The sequence below is a fragment of the Miscanthus floridulus genome, chromosome 16 (assembly GCF_019320115.1).
Source record: "Miscanthus floridulus cultivar M001 chromosome 16, ASM1932011v1, whole genome shotgun sequence".
Classification (NCBI taxonomy): domain Eukaryota; kingdom Viridiplantae; phylum Streptophyta; class Magnoliopsida; order Poales; family Poaceae; genus Miscanthus; species Miscanthus floridulus.
Genome location: NC_089595.1, coordinates 56170417 through 56188763, shown reverse-complemented (window position 1 = coordinate 56188763; position 18347 = coordinate 56170417).

Here is an 18347-nt window from a genome sequence, read left to right as displayed (position 1 = left end):
AGCGCCCTAGGTTTGCGGCCGGTCGAAGCTATTACCGGAGGTGTCGCCGCTACTCCCCTTCGCCTGCGGGGTGTGAGCGTTGGAGCACCCCCCCCATTGGCAGTGGCCTGCCCGTGCATTGCCGCGTGATTTTCTTAAAAATAAATCTTTTATATATAGTATTACTTATATGGTATTCTGTATACTATGTATATATATGAATTTAACTTGCATATTATGGCCCTGTTTGCTTGTCTTATAATCCATATTTTTCAGCTTATTTTTTTAGCCGAAATAATGTTTCGGCTTGTTTTTTCAACGAAGCGAACGGGGCATATTTTATTATATTGGATCTGGTAAAAATCGGTAAGTTAATAGAAGAAAAATCAATAAAATATTTGATCACATTATAGAAGATAGGTGATGAAACAAATAGCATATGTAGATGACTTTATGCTAATATATTAAAGATCAAAAGTATTGCACAGAATAGAGACGATGTGGACATTTTTTTTGTAGTTAATAAGGGATGACATGGATAGTTTGCATGAAAGGATCGCAAGTTAGTGGGATACTTAGTGGAAAATGATGTGAATATCTTACATGAAGAGAGAAACAATCTAATGGGGTTTAACTTTATACTCCAAGAGTTTAAGATTTAAGATTAGTAGAAACACTACTAGAGAACAGACTTTAAAACGATGTCCCAATTTGGCATTAGCCTCGGCATTTTTTGCCCCTGGGGCTAGAGAGGCTTTAATCCCGGTTGGTGTCTCCAACCGAGACTAAAGGTCCCTACCCAACGGCTAAACCGGGACTAAAAGTCATCGAACCTTTAGTCCCGGTTGGTAACACCAACCCGGACTAAAGGACCCTTTAGTCCCGGTTGGTAACAACCGGGACTAAAGGTCCCCGGATGGGTTAGTTCAAAAGGAAAGCATCCCATCCATTGTTAGATGTGTTGTGTAGGTGGGGTGGTAAGCTATGCGCGAGACAGTGCATGAGGTCCTGGGTTCGAATCTCACGGGGCGCAGCGGTGGGAGGCATTTTTTTTTAAAGTTGGGAGGATCTTTAGTCCCGGTTGTGACAAATCGGGGCTAAAGAACAATACCTTTAGCCCTGGATTGCTAGTCCCGGTTGAAAAACCGAGAGTAGAGCTAGTTTTCAACCAGGACTAGATCTCATTTCTGTAGTAGTGAAAGCAAGGATTGAGACTTAAAATAGTTTGACTAAAAACAACTCTAGAAGTTAACTTAATTTGAGACAGAGGGATACGTATAGCAATGGATATCCGCCATCAACATGTTGCAAATTCATTTTCCCGATCGGTCGCTTTTTTTCCCTCTTCCAATCAGGCGGACTTTTCCTGTTTACTAATTAACGTGCCTAGGCTGCTGGACACGCTTTATGTTGCATGCCATTGCCGCCACCACTTACTCCTAGTACTAGTATTATTACCTGATTACTGCTGCAGCAGATCAATCACTTTGTCTAAAAGGGGCCCAACAATGCCACAGTTGGATCTTGTTAGGTCCCTCCACTAGCTAGTCCCAAAAACCTTCAGCGCAAACGCCCAATCCAATCACCTCTTTACCCACTTTTCATCAATGACCAGTACCATGTGATGTGTGAAATGTCGGCCTCCTGTCCTCCTCTAGCCGGTGGGTGCATGCAATCATCAAGCTACTGCATGGTGCATGCCCCTCCGTGTTTCGTGTGGAATTCGAGGGTTCCACCGCGTTTCTGCGGAATCACAGATTCACAGTGATGCATTGAGTGGTCGCCGGCATCCATCCAACATGCTCCGATCCATTCGTCAAGGCATCTAGCCCTCGTCCCTCTTGACCTTGCAACGCAAATATCCTCCTACTTGGTGGCAGTGGCACGAGTTGGATTGTTGGATCTCAAGAGGATGGGAGTGTGAGAAAGGGACCCGGCCGTAACTCGAGACCTGGAGAACCCATCTTGGCAGGCATCCGCGGCTAGCTGCCACTTAAAACGACGCTGGTGGTGGAGGGGGGATTTCGCTTGGTGGCTGTACTCAGAAGGCGACGCCGCTGGATTGTACGAATAATGGTGATAGCGAAATTTTTCATACATATATAACATAGCAGTATGGTACATGGAAAAAACAAAGAAGCAGCAAAAGAAAATTACTCCCTTCATTTCACTCTATCTATGACCTTTATTTAGGCCTTGTTTAGTTCCTCCCCTAAAGTTTACTTTTTATCCCATCGAATGTTTGGACACATGTATAGAGTATTAAATATAGACTAAAAAATAATTAATTACACAGTTTGCGACTAATTTGCGAGATGAATCTTTTAAGACTAATTAATTCATGGTTTGACAATGTGGTGCTATAGTAACACATGTGCTAATGATGGATTAATTAGGCTTAATAAATTCGTCTTACGGATTACTGATGGATTATGTAATTTATTTTTTATTAGTATCCGAAAACCCTATGCGACACCCTCATATGACACCCAAAAACTTTACACCCTGGATTTAAACAAGGCCTTAGCTAGTGTTTAGCCGACATAAAGGGTCTCCACGTTAATTTTTAAGGCCTATAAATTACCACATTAATGGAAGAAAATAAAATCAAAGTGCACATAGACACGTTATAGATTATACTCATCACTATCATAATGAAAAAATTAGCCTAAAATATCCTTATATACCTGTTCAGCTATTACCCACTCATTATCAAGAAAAACATGAAGCTGATAAGAAAATTATAAAATATGAAGCCAACCACATACGTACGTCATACTTATTACATCTAAAACTAAAAATATCAGAATACTATGACAGAAGCCTTTTCTAGAGGGAAATTGGGTTTGTAGAGGCAGATAGAAAACCCAACTCTATTCAAGTACGTGCATCTAAAAATATAATCATCAGTTTCTAAAGCAGAATGAAATCTACCATCCCTAGAAATCGATTTCTAGAGATGGAAAAAAAATAGAAAAAAGATATTTTAACCCCGGATGAAGCCTATCATGGAACACTACTACAGAATGGACTTGTTGTCCCGGGCGGTAACAGCCTTTAGTCCCGGTTACCGCGCCGGGACAACGATCCCGGGACTAAAGGTGGAACCTTCAGTCCCGGGTCATCGAGCCAGGACTAAAGAGGGACCTTTAGTCCCGGTTGGTAACACCAACCGGGACTAAAGGCCCTCCAGCCGAGCGAACCTGGCGCATCCTTTAGTCCCGGTTGGTAACACCAACTGGGACTAACGGTTCACCCTTTAGTCCCGGTTGGTAACTCCAACCGGGACTAAAGGTTCCTTTTCTTTTTCTTTTTTTTTGTTTAATTTGTTTTCAGTTCAGTTACACGTATTTGTTTAATATATAATATGTTTTTATGTACGTATTCTACGCTGCTAATATAAATACACGCATGCGTATAATTACATCTAATTATCATCTTGAGCATTATTATATTCGAATAAAGTATGAAACTATATATATTATAGATATATATATATATATATGTATATATACAACACTTTCATAATCTTGTTCTCAAAAATAACGATATCAATAAACATTTAATTTACATCATTTATTCCTTAAGATCAAAGTAGAACTCGCCATTGGGATTTAGCACTTTTTCTAGAAGATATCCTGCTATTGACTCTTGAACTGCTTTCAGATGGTCTTTTTGCATGACCCTTCGTTTCAACCATTCAGTCTTGCATTTGAAATAAAAGGAAAAGTATTAATACACATATATGTATATATATTCATTTAAAAATAAATAAAAATTGATATATACGTACTCTGAGGACATCTTCAGGAGTTCTTCTTATGTGCGTAGTGATAAATTCACAAACGTAGTATCCACACAAGTTATTACCTGGTTCCTGCCGCAAACACCACTGTACGAGAAGAAGATTATTCTCATCATCTCACACGTAAATTGAAGTACGATATAGTAATTAAACACGTGGGGAAGTGTATATAGTACAACTTACTGGTATTTCAACTACATTAAGTGGTGCCTTGCAATCCTTACGATGTTGCCGAATAAACTCTTTCCAAACCCTGTGCGACCAATAATGTACGATCGTTAATAAATTATAGCAAAGTCTATTCAATAATAGTTGTGCGCGAGAGATCGAAATTACCCCTGGATAATGTCTATCATATCTTGGTATAGTGCCCGTTCTTTTCTCAACGAGTCAAAGATTAGTAACCGACTTGAGTTTAACTCAATGACAATGAGTATCCAGTGAAAACTGCATTGGTTTATACACACACGTACATGCATATAAGTTGTATTGATATTGCATAAAATGTGTAGACTACATTATTATTAACACTTACTCAAAGTTGTACGGGAAAAGTATTGTTGTCTTGTCGTGCTGCTTCACGAAGAACATCATGATATTCTCCTATGCTTCAGATACCCATCGCTCCTTGACAATAATACCGGTTTTGAATACGATATAAGGATCAATGAAGCCAACACTGGTGTCTTGTATTCTTTGGAGCTCTGACATCTGGAATCTGTATATAAATATAAGTTACATGTGAGGATAATTATATACACGTACGCATGGAAGTGAGTTTATTAAATAAAAGTAAGAATCACTTACAAACAAAAGGAGCTAATGATTGATTTGTCCAGAGCGTCTATGTGGTATAGTTGATGCAATTCTTCGAAACTAATATGTAAGATGTCATCGCCACGGAAGTAATGATGGTCTCTAAATCTGACAAAGATCCACTGCTCACCCCTGCCACATGCCTGCATGTACCACTTGTTGAGCAAGTACATTTGCGTACCCAATTCATTCAGAGCCGCAGGGTTGTACAGACTTTTGCCATATTTATAAGTCTTCCAGGTATCAACTTCCAGGTTCTGGATTGGAGCTTTGCCCGTCAATTGATCCAAGGTTAAACCAGTATCTTGAAAAAAAGCATTAAGGGCTTGAACCGACACTTCTCCAGAGTTGTCTGGTCGATAGACTTCTATGTTGGAACCATATTGATTAGCAACAAGAAGATTTTGCATTGGTTGCTTCTGTTGTCCGAGCTGTGGGACATCCTTCCCTGATGCTCTTTTCCTTTTCTTATCTGCATCATGTGACTTCACGAGGGAGCGGTCATAGTCTGATAGTGGCGAAGGCTTACGAAGTTCAATCATCTTTTTCTTGTGAGCATCGACCTTCTGCCTCAACACCTCTCGTGGTAGGTAAAAGTACGGCTTCTCCTTAAGCTTCGCTTGACTCTTCTTTTTGGTATCTATAAAAAAATCTTTCACTTTTTTGTCTTCTTCAGCTGCTATTTGCTCATCAGTTTTTTCAGAAAGTATTTCTTGAGAAATAACTCTTTTTCTCGGGGTCTTCTTTGCCGCCGGGACCTTAGACGTCTTTGTAGTGCGTCGCTGTGGAGGGGGTGGGGGCGGTGTTGGAGACCGGCGTGGAGGCGATGTGGCCGGTGTTGGTGGAGACCGGCGTGGAGGCGTTGGAGATCGTTGTGGAGGCGGTGGGGCTGGTGTAGGAGTTGGAGATCGTCGTGGAGGCGATGGGGCTGGTGTAGGAGTTGGCGATCGCCGTGGGGATGAAGTCGTCTCGCCCCCCGCGACGCTGTGATGAGATGGGGAATGAATGATTAGGCTAGGCTGGGGGGAGACCCTGCTACAAAAACAAGTTGTGTGTCAATTATTTTTTAAGCCAATAGAAAATTAATGGAAAATAATATTTCATTCACTTTCATTCGTACCTAGGGTGAGGTAGGGGAAGCGGTGGCGCCCCAGGAATGATGATGAAGCGTTTGCGCCATTGAATAAATGTCTTTTCTGCTTCTCCTAGTGTCTTCTCCCCATCACCGCCTTCAATGTCAAGAGGAACATTGCTGTAACCTTTGAGCACTCTATCGACCGAGACGCTAGCATATCCAGGTTGAATAACTGACCCATGGATTCTTGGTGTCTTTGTTCGGTCTATTGGAGATACAACCCCGACAACCACCATGATTAATGCATTATTACCATCTGGAATGTGCAGCTCACATGTTGTTAGAGGCTCGGTAATGTCATCAACAGGGAAGCGCAACCCAGCGTCGTCTTGAATAACTGACAGCTCCGTAGAAGCACAACTACTTTTCATCTGACCAACGGGGCTAATGGTGACTCCCGGCGTTGATTGCGATTGCATTTGACTCATTGCTAGCTGCACTTGCCTCTTGATCTCCTCCTGCATTCTTGCCTCAAGAGATTTTTCTCGTTCACGTGATTCAAGCAATGCTTGTCGTGACTCGTCAACAAATTGCTCCAATGCACGGATTCGTTCTGCCTCCTCATCCTTCTTTCTTTGGCGGCTTCTGTAGGTATCCTTGTCTGCTGGGAATGCGTGTAGCCACGGAACCGCCCCATAGCCTCTTGTTCGACCACCGTGTTCGGGATTCTCTAGTGCATATGTCAATTCATCCTTCTCTCTGTTGGGCTTGAAAACACCACTATCAGCTTCTTCCCTAGCACGAGCTAGTCTCTGTGTTGCTCTCTCAATTTTTTGGCCGAAAATTAGCTTGCCAGTGTCTAGGTCTAGGCTTCCCCCATGAGCGTAGAACCAATTCTTCGCGCGTTGAGGCCAGTTCTTCTCTATTGTTTCAGGTATGATTCCCTTGGCAGTAATCTCTGCTTCTAGGTTCTGCCACTTGGGAATAGCACTCTTATAACCACCTGATCCCATGCGATGATGGTATTGCTTCTGTCGGGCATTCTGCCGATTCCTCATCACACGTTCCTCACTGTCTTGGGATGTCTTGGTATTTCTAAACAAACGTTTTAAGCGTGGTATTATAGGAGCATACCACATAACCTTGGCAGGGATTTTCTTTCTAGGACATTGTTCACCCTCGACGTCACCAGGATCATCGCGCCTGATCTTATACCGCGATGCTTTACATACCGGGCATTCATCCAAATTCTCGTATTCATTGCCATGGTAGAGGATGCAGTCATTAGGACATGCATGTATCTTCTGGATTTTTAATCCCAATGGGCAGACAACCTTTTTTGCTTCGTACGTAGTGGTGGGCAATTCATTTGGCTTCGGAAGCATCTTCTTTATGAGGTTCAATAAATTCCCAAATGCCTTGTCGGATATACCATTCTTTGCCTTCCATTATAGCAATTCCAGTGTTGTACCTAGCTTTTTTTGCCCCTCTTTGGCCGTCGGGTATAGCAACTTCCTATGATCCTCAAGCATGCGCTCGAACTTAACTTTCTCTTTTTCACTTTCCCATTCTTGTTGTGCATCACGAATGGCATCGCCAAGAGCATCACCGAGATCATCTTCTACCGCTACCTCTTCTTCATCTCCCCCCATTGTAGTATCATCAAAGGCACCATACTGAGCAATAATGTCATCAATGTCTAAATCTTCTCCTTCACCTTCTTCCATCATGACCCCGCTTTCTCCATGCTTAGTCCAACATATATAGTTTGACATGAAACCTGACTTAAGCAAATGTGAATGAAGACTCATTGAGCTTGAATATTCCTTTAAATTCTTACATAGGGCACATGGACAGCACATGAAACCATCCCGCTTATTTGCCTCGGCCACACCTAAGAAATAGTGCAAGCCCTCAATAAAGTCTTGGGAGCGGCGATCGGCATTGTACATCCAATGGCGTGACATAATCTGTATTACACGACAAATTATGAAAACCTTGAACATAATTTAGTATTTTATTACACAACATAAATGACACACACACGGTTGATTAATTAACTAAGTCTGGCTACAACGTAAGCAATCCCAACTATCACTAAACAAACTAAAACTACAATGCACTTCAGTAACATAATTATTTCGTGATCGTACGCAACTAAAACAGACAAATCATTCTTCTGTTGAATATCAATAAGCTTCTCCTGCTGGCTCACTGCCTCATCAGCAGCAGCCGCTACCTCAAGCGCACCTAAATTCTGCACGTATGTAGCATAATCTTCCTCCCAGTACCAACCATCGCATCCATTGCCCTCCCACTGTAATTAAAGCCAAAAAATATTTAGTCAAAAATATTCAAGAAAAGCAGGTCAATTAGCCATAAAGATAAAATGCGTAAGAAACTCACATCGTGATCCGGGCACTTGTAGAAAACACGGCCCTTGTTGGGTCCCTGTCTCTTGACTCGGTACTCTATCACAATCTTCTGCTTACACTTGCCGCAGATAATGAGAGGGAGTTCTGGCCTCAGTCGTTTCGCAACCGAACAAGAGGCCGATGATCCGGTACCAGTTGTCATCTACTTTCTATACTTATTTTTGCAAACTAGTGTAAATTTCATATTTTCTAAAATGATATATTTAAACAAAACTAGTACGGATTTCACATGTTTCAATAAATAACCACCCGTACTAGTTGACCTTGCTTACGTGATCATCTCGGCCAGCATTTCTCCACCGGACGGCACCGTACTTGGCCAAGGAAGAGCTCCGATTCTACGAGAAAGGGAACACGGTCTTCCACGACCGTTGCAGCTCTCCCTCGTAGCATCAAAGTTCCTCCTTGACGTCCGTTACCGCTCGGCAGAGAACATGTTGGCCGAGCTGAACACGGTCCGCAAGTTCAACTAGTACGGATTTTCTATAATTTTCTAACTATTTACTAAGTTTTTCATTTCATGGAAAATTTAATTCTAAAAAAAGGCATGATTTCTAAGTAGTTCATTTCATGGAAAAAATAATTCTAAGTGACCTGCTCGATATCGGCGAGCTCGCGGACGTTTAGGTTGCCGAGGATAGTAACATTTGTAGATGACATTTGTAGGTCTGAAGTTATCAAATATCCATCAAATTATAGCTCAAAAATATGTTTCAATAAATAACCATCCGTACTAGTTGACCTTGCTTACGTGATCAACTCGGCGAGCATTTCTCCACCGAACGGCACCGTACTAGGCCAAGGAAGAGCTCCGATTCTACGAGAAAGGGAACACGGTCTTCCACGACCATTGCCGCTCTCCCTCGTAGAATCAAAGCTCCTCCTTGACGTCCGTTACCGCTCGGCAGAGAACATGCTCGCCGACTTGAACACGGTCCGCAAGTTCAACTAGTACGGATTTTCTACAATTTTCTAAGTTTACATATAAAATCATAATAAAGTCCAACATATAAAGTTACACATGCATCTACATCGCAAAATGAGATAAGCTACTGATAAAACATAAGAGGATTAAGTTTGTTACCTCCAAAATCGAAGAGCAACACCAATGGAGGGGGAGAGAGCAAGAACAACAGCAAGCTGAAAAACAGAGGCAGTGAGTTTGAATGGAATGGCTCGGGCTTGGGGAGGAAGAAATGAGCTGAATTATAGGCCGGGATTATTAGTCCCGGTTAGGGGTCCAAACCGGGACTAAAGATTAATCTTTATTCCCGGGGCATCACCCAAACCGGGACTAAAAGCTTTAGTCCCGGCTGGTATACCTTTAGTCCCGGCTGGTAATACCAGCCGGGACTAAAGGCCCCTGCCCCGCGGACGACCGTTGGGCAGGGACCTTGTCCCGGTTGGTATTACCATCCGGGACTAAAGGGTCCTTTAGTCCCGGGGGCAAAAAAATGCCGAGGCTAATACCAAATTGGAACATCGTTCTAAAGTCTGTTCTCTAGTAGTGGAACCAAGCATGACAGCAACATTGCAAGACACAAGTGAGACGTTTTTTCACATAAAATACATGTGCGGCGTATGGGTTCAGGGATCAAACTACAGATCTCTAGCCTCACACGAGGTTTGCCCTACCGCTGCACCTCAAAGTGACATGTGAACAAGTGTAGTATGCAATATTGTATTGAATATTTTGGACCCTAAACAATTTCAAAGAAGACTGAACTGGAAATTTTTAGATCACGATGACTTTGGTTTAGGTTGTACCTTCATCTAAGTTTATTTGAAAAATTCAAAAAAATAGAATTTCAAAATATGAACTTAAAACATAATTTTAAGACTTTAAAGGATCTCAAATGTAAAAGTTATCAAATACAAAATTATAGATCTCTCTGAGGTCTACAATTTTAATATAAAGTTTGCCTTTACTCAACTTAATTTAGAAAAGTTATAATTTTTTACTACACCTATTTTTAGAGGCAGGCCGGGCCACATTGCTAGCCGCATCTAGAAATCAATTTCTAGAGACAGGCGACATTTCTAGCCTCCTCTAGAAATGCCTCTGTTTCTAAAGGCAATTGGTGTTTCTAACCGGCTCTAGAAATAGCATTCCATTACTAAAAATCGATTTCTAGAGACGAACCATCTTAGGAACTATTTTTAGAGATGGTTCTTGATAGAGCCATCTCTGAAAAAAGTGGCATCTCTATAATCATTTTTGTAATAGTGTAAAAATTCAAAGGAGATAAATTCCAACAAAAGAGAAAATATTGATCTATCTAAATTATGGAAACATGCAAGCATTCGTGTTTGTCTATCTTCCTAACCAAGTTCTAGAATAGTCATTAGTTTTATTGTATAAAGCCTACAATAAAAGAAACTATTAACTTATTAGAATACTAAATGACCAGCTGCGTCACGGATGCATTGCTCTTAATTCCGACACAAAGGGCTCTGCAGTTTGGCTTGTTTGTGACCAATGCCCTATCCGCTTGGCTGATAAGCCATGGCTGAAAGTACTGTTGGCCGATTTGTTGTGAAAAAAATACGGTTCGTTGGCTGAAAAAAATACGGCTTATAAGCCAAACGAACAGGGCGCAAAACTAGCAAGCAATGTACCCGCGTAGGTTATCTTACTGTCATGTGTGATCACCAGTGAATCACCTGCCACTGTTGTAGTTGACTATATATCTACGTGAGCTCTCCATGCTTCATGTTTTCATATTAGCATAATAACGGACTAAAAATCAGAAAGAAGTTTGGATTATTACTCTCAACAACTACCGGCAAAAATTGTTGGTAGTAATGAATTATAGCTTTGTATGTAATCTATGAATAGAAAAATGGGGATGTTAGCCCTCGGACGATAGGACGGACGCCATGTCTGGATGCCGATGTCTGCTCCCACTCGCTCTCTCCCCGCCCGTCCTGTCCTCCCACGCTCGCGCCCGATGTAGCTCCCTCGCCCCTGTGTCTGGACGCCCTCGTCCTCTTTGCCCTCTTCTTCCCCACACCCGACTGCCCCTCCCTCACCCTCCACTGCCGACCACCACCCGCTGCGACGTGGTAGGGTATCACTGGAGCTCTACCGTCACTGCCGCAACCACGGAGCTTCGGCGAGACCCTACCGTGCCTGCGGTGGCCTCCTCCTCCCCCTCCCCCTCCTGCCACCGCCATGGCCATGGGCGCCGGCGAGCACCGCCGCGACGCCCCTGCCCTGATCTGGCCTGGCCACCTCCATAGTCGCTAGGACCCAAAGCTACCAGCCCGCCGTCTCTACCGCTTGGCCAGCTTGCCTCCCCAAAACCCCTTTTATACCCGACGGAGTTAGAGATGAAAGAGGAAGAGAGGCTAGAGAAAGAGGCCTCCGCCGCCGTTGCTGGAACCCTAACCACCGCCGCCGTCGTCTTCGTCTCCGGTAGGGTGTGGGTGTGGGATCGCGTGGGAGCAGCGGCGCGTGGAGGTGGAGGTGGCATTACTGAAAGAAAAACCCTATAGGTTGCAAGAACCTATAATTATTATTATCGTCACACTATCTGAGTTTTTTTTCGTACTATATGCTTTATATTATTGTTGCTTCACATGTCTCATTCTGATTGGCGAATTCTATTATTGCTTTCCTACCTGTTGCACGCTTTATCCCGTTTCCCGATGCTGTGGCCATGTGTGGGTCCTTGTTGTTTGGAAATTTGGTGGTGTACAAGGAATGTTGGCCGTACCTTGTGCACGCGTTCCTCGTGCAACGGTGCAAGCGTACCTAAAATAGTACTCCTATATGTTGTAAAAAAAGGTACTCCTATAAGGCTAAAAAAATAGTACTCCTATAATTGGGGTAGGGGTCAGCCGGGAATGACAGCAACGCCATGGGCAAGATGATGATATAATATCTCACGGCTCACGGGAGCGAGGCCTAGTAGTCCACTCCAACCACCGCGTGTTTACAGTTTTTCACCATGCATGCATGCAGCATGTAGGTCATTTTAAGCGCCGACCGGTTGGTGCCCGATCGATGACAGTACGGACCCCAGGGAAATCGCAATTATTTAGCCATGCCATCGCCATCGCTTTCCCGTGTGCTCGTGTGTGTGGACCTGACAAGGCGAGAGAATCCTCGTAGCCAGAAATAAATACAAACAAAATACGACAGATGTCCTCGTGCCATATGCATTATTGCTGCTAATAAAACCTTATCAGCTGATCCACTAATTAATTAGGAATTGTGGCGAGACCTCATTTATTTTGCTACGAGTGTTACTCACCATCACACCATGCATGCATACAATCTGAAGTGGTCATGTATATTATTAACGTCTGCTGCACTACTTCAGCAGTACTTGTTAATGAATAAACAATGTTTTTCTTTCACCACGAATCAGCTTAAGCATTAATATAAACCAAATTTCAGCCAAATGAACAGCTCCTACAATCTTTCATGCGCTGTCGTGCTACTCATTATTTAATTTGGGTAGGTTTGAGTCGTATATGAACAGAGGCTCGCTCACATTTGTCCTGGACTAACTTGGTTGCAAGGGCATAGTGCGTGCGTACTAGAAGCTCAAGCATTTCGGTGAAGGAAATCGCTACACAGAGAAGAGATGATGGGGTTCCACTGCTTACTCCTAAGAGATCCTCACAGCCTCACACCGACAATATCCAAGCATACAGCCCCCACGACCTTGAGACCTGAGCACCTGAGCGTTTCACCTCGACCACACACACAATGCAAGTATGCAACCTTCCTATTTCTGGTTGAACAGTCACGAAGCGGCCGCCATCTGTGCCATCAGGCCCATACGGCCATACACATCTTATCCAGCAAAGGCCGAAAGTGAAGTCCACCGTAAAAATGGCCCGCACACACGATTGAAGGCAAGAACATTACACACATTCATACATTCTCATCTTGTTGGTAGTTCTATGCTCAAAGCGCACCGGAGAGTATTTCAGAGCATCATATTTTTCTCCTTACAAAAGCTATGGCTAGCTAAGATTATTATCGATAATTATGATTCTTGAATGTATCTCAATTAAAAGAGTACCAAACTCTAGTTAGTAAAAGAGTATTGTGACATTGAGGGATACAAAACTGAATAAAAATAAAGTGGCTCAGTAGGGACGAGTGAGTAAAAAGATTCATGATCTTTCTATTAAATGAGACGTTATATAGTCGGCGTCGACGAAATTGCTCAACCCTCGAGCTTTTTGGCCTGTCATCATGGTGCGGTTGCGGTCGTCATAGCGCCGTTCTTCGCGGCGATCATCATTGCGACGCGGAAGGCGGTCGAAACGAGTAGTCTAAGCGACGTCGTCCTTACACTGCTGGTCGGCCTTAGGCAGATTGGATTCGGGGAGATCGTTGACGTAGCCATATTCGATCTGGTCGGAGAAGCGATACTGCATGACGCTTTGATAGACGGCCGAGTGGAGTAGTCGCCGTGTATGATGTCCGAGTAGATGAATATGGGGTGGACGGCTCGCTTGATGGCTCGGGTGGCTCGCTTGGTGGCTCGGGCGGCTCGCCTAGCCAGAGGCTTGCCAACGAGATCTGTGCCACCAATGCGAGACTACGCAGAAAGACGACGAGCGCAGTTAGATTCCTGCCAAAATAATCATACGCATATGTAGATATCTGGACACATACTATATCATAAGATATTTGATTGAAGATTAAAAAGTTGACTTAGCTTGTTCGATTGGAGTGGCCATCCAATCATGGAAGGGTATGCTTAATTATCGGCACATGCAAGCCCACGAATACTCCGTATCTCAGGTTGTGTAGTCGACTTGCATGGCCATACGTGTTACTTGCATGGCCCTGATCGTCGAGAACTTGATTAGGATTTCCTGGCCTGCTCTTATCAGCTTCCGCCGGCGAAGTACGGGGCCATGTAGCCATACGCTGGGGCTTGCGTCGAGTTCCATCACGAGCTGACGGAGGATGCTGTCGGGGGATGACGAAGGTCGATGACAATTGCCGATGCAAGTGTGTGCGTGTTTGCTCCTTGTTTGATTGCCTTTGACGCATGGTGTGCTGGCCAGGAAGTCTCGTCTGATCGGGGCTTCGGGGGTATCATGAGTACGTGTGGTCGCGATGATCCAAGCAACGAGCGACGCCGCCGCCAAGGCTCATGGACACGTCGATCCAAATCCTCATGCCGTGACACGCTGCCGAAGAACGCCCGCCGCAGGAAGCCGCGTCGCCACGGATGACGTTGGCGAAGAAAATTTCCATATGTTTCGTCATGGGATCAACACGCACATTTGTTGATGGGGCTATAAATATAGGTAGAGCTCGGGCTTGGCTTAGGTTAAGCACCTTGAGGATGTGTTGCCCTTGTGTGTGCTTGGTTTGAGAAGCCTCTAACTCACTTGTGCTTGTGAGAAGTGTGAATCCTTTACGAGTGAGTGATTCTAGTGCGATTTCATCATAAGGTTGGATCGAGTAGCACTAGGTGTTCGAGTTGCAAGCCAGTGGTGTTTGTTACTCTTGAAGATTGCCACCTCCTAGACGGCATGGTGGTGGTCTTCATCAAAGCACACAAAGAAGATTATGTGATGCTCTGGAGAAGTGATTGTGAGGGGTATTGTGCTCACCACACGGTAGCCGCGAAGAGCAATTCTAGTAGAGCAAGACGTGAAGGGCGACAAGTGGTCTGACCGAGTCAAGTGCTAGAGTTTATGGTAAGCACTCCATGTGGGAGAGTGTGACTTGCAGGTCACCACTAGCAAGAGGATCGGCGGCAACCTTAGAGCTTGTCTCAACAAAGACTAGCGTGTTGGAAAGCAAGTGAACCTCAGGATAAAAATCACCATGTTATCCTTGTCTTCTCGTTGGTTTGCATCCTCGTTACACAAGCTTGAATTTACTTTCATTTACATTGTGCTTAAGTAGTTGCTTTTATAATTAGTTAGCTTGGGTAGCTTACTAGTTACCTTCTTGCTTGTGTAGCATAGAAGTAGCTCTCTTGCGTGACTAATTTGGTTTAAGTAACCTTGTTAGTCACTTTGCTTAGTTTGTGTTGCTAAGTAACTTGTGCTCTCTAATTTGGCATCAGTTGCCTTGTTATTGAGCATTGCTAGTGAGCTTAGGTCTTGTGCTTTTGCTTACTAGTATGTGTAGGAGCTCCCTCGTTGTTTGAAGTACTAGTGGCATAGGTTTATGTGACCTTGCTCCTAGAATTGGTTAGGTGAGCTCTAGCTAGCCTAACATCTTAGTTGCTTGTTTAGGATCTTTGTAAGGTACTAGAGAACTTAGATAGAGGGGTGTAGTCTTGGCTAGACCGATAGTTTTAATTCTGTATTTGTTTCGGTTAGCCGGCGCGTTTAATTTTAGAAAGGACTATCCACCCCCTCTAGTCTGCCATCTCAACCCTACACCCATTACTCCTGCTCCATCCATCCGATCCTTGGCTCGTCCAGGGGCCTTCTACTGCGATCTTCCTTTAGAGAGGGCTATGGGAGGTTAGCTTAGTCAATCCATTGACGTGGCCGAGCCACTACTGGAGTCGCTCGGGATGAAGGAGATAGTAGTGAGGGCAAGCAAAGTAATAAGGTCAGGATGTCGGTAGGCGGGCGTTGGCTCGAGAGGTGGCGCTTCTAGGCGGATGTCTCAGTGGTGGCCTTCCCACATGGGGAATCTCGGAACTCACCTTGATCAGGTCAACCCCTTCTGGGGGGCTGAACGCCTAGATGGAGGGGCCAACTGAGCCATCGCTGCCTTTAGGAGTCTTGGTTGCCTCACCAATGCCTGGGTGGTCGGGTGCCACTACTACCTTGGCTGCTTTCTTCACCGACGCCCTTCCCGTGTCGCGGTTGGGGCCATTGGAAGCATGGGGGTGACGTGCGCGGTCGCTTTGGCAACGCAGTCCTACTCATAGTAGTAGGCTTGCTCGAAGCTACCTTGGACGGTGATGACTCCCATGGGGCCAGGCATCTTCAGCTTCAGATAGGTGTAGTTGGGGACAACTATGAACTTGGCGAAGCATGGCTAGCCCAGGAGAGCGTGGTAGACACCGAGGAAGTCGACCACCTCGAAGGATAGTGGCTCCTTGCGAAAGTTGTTCGGCTGGCCGAAGGTGACGTTGAGCCAGATGCGCCCGAGGGCCACAACATCCTTCCCTAGGATGATCCCATAGAATGACACCTTGCTGGGGCGTAAGCTGCTCCACGGGATGCCATCATGTCCAGGGTGTTGGCGTAGAGTATGCTGAGGCCGTTGCCGCCATCCATCAGCACCTTGGTGAGGCACATGGTGCCCACGATTGGGCTGACCATGAGTGAGTAGCGACTCGGGTGGAGGACACAATCGGGGTGATCCCCCTGGTCGAAGGTGATTGCCATCTGGGACCACTAGAGTCACATTAGGGTGGCAAAGTTGTGCATGGCATTGACCTCCTGCTTAGTGATGTGGCACTGCCAGTAGGACTGGTGTGCCTAGGAGCCCCCAAAGATCATGAGACAGCAATTGGCCTCAGGGAACTTGGCATTGTCCTCCTAGGCAGCGTTCGCTGGTCCACCAACATTCAAGGCTGGCTTCTGGGCCTTGCCCTCTTGGCCGAGGGTACCACGGATGTAGCCCCTGATGGTGGCACAGTCCTTGAGGAGGTGCTTTGTCTGCCCTCCATGGAAAAGGCAGGGGGCTTCGAGCATGTTCTCGAAGTTCTTAGGGCACACGACGTGCCCTTAGGTTTGAGGCCTGGTGGCGTGGTTGGCCGCTGCCACCATCTTCTCCCCATGGTGCTTTCGGTCCTTGTTCCCCTTATCGCAGTGACATTAGGCTAATGCTGGGTCGTCGCTGTCGTCCCCTCTGCTAAGGTGGGCGGCAGCTTTGGCCTTGCCTCTGAAGTTGGCCTAGATCGCCTCCTCGCCGATGGCGTACTAGGTGGCGATGTCCAGGAGTTCCCGCGTTGTGCACGGGGTCTCACAGCCAAGCACATGGATGAGCGCCTCACAGGTTGTACCGCAAATGAAGGCATTGATCATGTCGACATCGGTGATGTTGGATAGCTCATTGCGCTTCTTAGAGAAGTGTTGGGTGTACTCCTGAGGGTCTCAACGTCCCTTTGCCTGTAGTTGCGGAGGTCCCACGAATTCTTGAGTCAAGTGTACATACCCTGGAAGTGACCAAAGAAGGAGTGGTGGTATAAATTAACACACGCAGATAAATCCACAAGCGCATGGATACCACTGTAGCTTTCACCTAGAAGTATTCCAAGTATCGTATCCATAGGGAAATATGTGAGACTAACTATAGTCTAACTTAACTAAGGATAGCATCAAGGTTATGATAAACAGGAGCAGAGAGAGGATAACTAAGGTTCTCTTGTTCTAACTTTGGTAAGCTATGTCTTCTACTATTTAACTGAGGACATTACTAGGAAAAGACACTAGTAGAGGTTGTTTTCCTTCAATCAGGTATTACTTGTCCGATAGACTAGAGGTGGACTACAAAGGATTCAATGAGGCTATAAGAGTCACCCTTGTGAGCTACCATCGATCCAGAATGCAGGGTGTATCCACGATTAACCTAAGTCTAAGCACCATGCTTACACTTATGATCAATACTTTACACCCCCTAATGGGAACGGGGATCCCAATCTTCCGTCAGGTGGTGGTAACTATTGTTGTGGCGGAGAATGACACACCGATCCGGCTTTAGATCGAAAGATCGAACCCAACAATCTTAGCACCATAGCTCCTCTGGTTATCAACCGAGTCTCAAACCAGGTTGACCTCACCAAGAAGGCTAATCCCTGCCTGCGCAATGAAGAACACAAGCAAGAATAAGAAAGAACACAACCAAATTGCAGATGAATGATTAATCTCTCAAAGTTGGGGAATTACAAACCGATGAACGGCGAAACTGTTCTTGATAGAATAATCTAAGCAAAACCCAAACCCTAATGGAGGGGTGGCGTCTATTTATGAAGACTCTAGGGTCATGCAAGACCCCTGGACGCACCCCTAATGGGCCCAAACATGATACACGGTCCAACAGACCAAAAGACGGTGTCGCAGCACCCTGGCAGATTCTGGAAGCTGACTTGTTTCGACGATTTCCATTGATTGAGAAGAGGTTTTGACATGAGACCACTTGGATTCCTTATCAAATTAGCTTTACATCCATATGTGGATCGTCAAAAACAGAGTCTGGATGCGTCCTAGGTGACCAGTTTAAGGCAGACTGGTTCTGAAGGCTGAGGCAGACTCGAAATCGTGTTGGACCGGGCCTCCGGTT